The following is a 2,047-nucleotide window of genomic DNA, read 5'->3' on the forward strand; positions in this document are numbered from 1 at the left end:
TTTCAATATTTTTTCAAAAAAATTGAATAACTAACAACATTAATCGCAATTTTCACATGGGTGGGAAAAAAATTATGTAGGGGTTTCTCAATGAGAAATCCAGTTCATGCTTTTTGAGGAGTTTTAAAAAAAAAAAAAATCAAAGTTGAAAGGGGTTTCTAAGAAACGAAAAACTTGGGAGGGGTTTTATGATATTTTAAGAACTAAGGGGGTCATCTGAGAAATGCCCAAACTTAAAGAGGGCTTTGTGAAATTTACCCTAAAACCCCATTCTTTCCAACCTAACAAAAATACCATAACGTTTGAAGGAAAAAAAATCCTACGGGTAGAAAATGTTTAGTATCAAATAACTATAGCCACATTTTCTTCTAATTTATTTTTTCCCTTAGCACAAAATTACTAGCTTCTTCTTAAATTATTGAACTCCAGAGTTTCCACTGCTAAAAAATAAGGTATCCTAGATAGAAAATTCCATCTAGGATACTCAAAATTCCGTCTAGGATGGGTATTCTAGACAAAATTCCGTCTAGAATACCCGTCTAGAAAGTTTCCGTGTAGGATGCATTATTCTAGACGGAAATTCCGTCTAGAATACATTCTAGACGGAATATTCTAGACGGAATTCAAAACCGTCTAGAATACATCCTAGACGGAAAAGATTTCCGTCTAGAATGATTATTCTAGACGGAAATTGGTTTTCTATTTTTTTTTTAATTTTAAAAAAGGTATCCTAGACGGAATTTGAGCATCCTAGACGGAATTTCCGTCTAGGATACTTGCTACAGTTTTTTTTTTTTTTTTTTGTGTGCAGAATCTACTTTGAGTGCATGTACACAATATTGAACAACAAAAAAATTATATTCATATCCAACACAATCTAATTATATTCGAATATCAAATCCAATTCTATTCAAATTATACATTCACCAAAATAGTAGAGAGATACATAAATTTTTTACAAACTTTTACATAAATTAATGCATCTGAAGTCAACATATGATACAAGGTTATTTGAACATGACTGACATGTTACATTGCATTTTATGTTAGTAAAAAATTTTCAAATGTAAAAAAGATTAAGAGTAAGATTGAATTTGTGTCCAATGTAAATAAACTAAGGAAAGGAATACCTGCAATGACTTAGATAAAATAAGCATTTGGAAAAGCAAATAGCAATGATGGGTGAAGTTGTTAGGTCTAAGAGGTAGTGCAAGATGCCTGAACATAGCAGTAGATTCTTAAACATGAAAAGTGTCCAGGATAAGGTTGAGTAACTAATTCTAAATATCACTGAGAACTACATATTATGGAGCAATTATCATTACATCAACAATATACTAGTGTAACATACTCAAAATACAACAGAATAAATTGGAATATTTTGCTTACCCAACATTCCCCAAGATATTTCCAGAGCAGCAAACTCAGTAGGCCTTCAAGAAAAACTAAAAAGAAGAAAGAAGTAAGCAGGCCGCTAAGCATCACAACACAGAATTTTCCTGCACACAATGGGACTTAAGTAATAAAATTCACAACAATATGCATACAGATATGCAAATATTGCAAACTAAGAGCTATAAAGGATGTAATAGCCTCTGACAGTTGTCCATAACAATATGCTTATTACAGACATGTAAATATCACAAACATTTTCCAAGTAGCAAGTAAGCATTTTCCAAGTAGCAATTTAATCAGCAGACACAAGAAACATCATCAAGGTCATGGCATCATTCTAATGATAAATAAAAAAAGCACTTAACCCTTCTACAAGACTAATAACTCAGTGATTACTCACTTAAATGATTTAATCTTCATCTTGTATCATTGATACCTAAACTGTTAACTTGTTCAACTCTGGATAAGCCAAATTTTGGGCAGGCACCAACAGTAACTTCAACTAGCAATCTTAAACATTATTCACAAATTTTGGTAATAATTTGACAAACATGGGAGCTAATGAGGTAATAATTCTGCCCACTACACACTCTCACCTTGCGGCAAACTTGAACTGAAAATCAAAACAAAGAACATATAGAACCTGCAATGA

Source organism: Asparagus officinalis, chromosome 2 (assembly GCF_001876935.1).
Source record: "Asparagus officinalis chromosome 2, Aspof.V1, whole genome shotgun sequence".
Classification (NCBI taxonomy): domain Eukaryota; kingdom Viridiplantae; phylum Streptophyta; class Magnoliopsida; order Asparagales; family Asparagaceae; genus Asparagus; species Asparagus officinalis.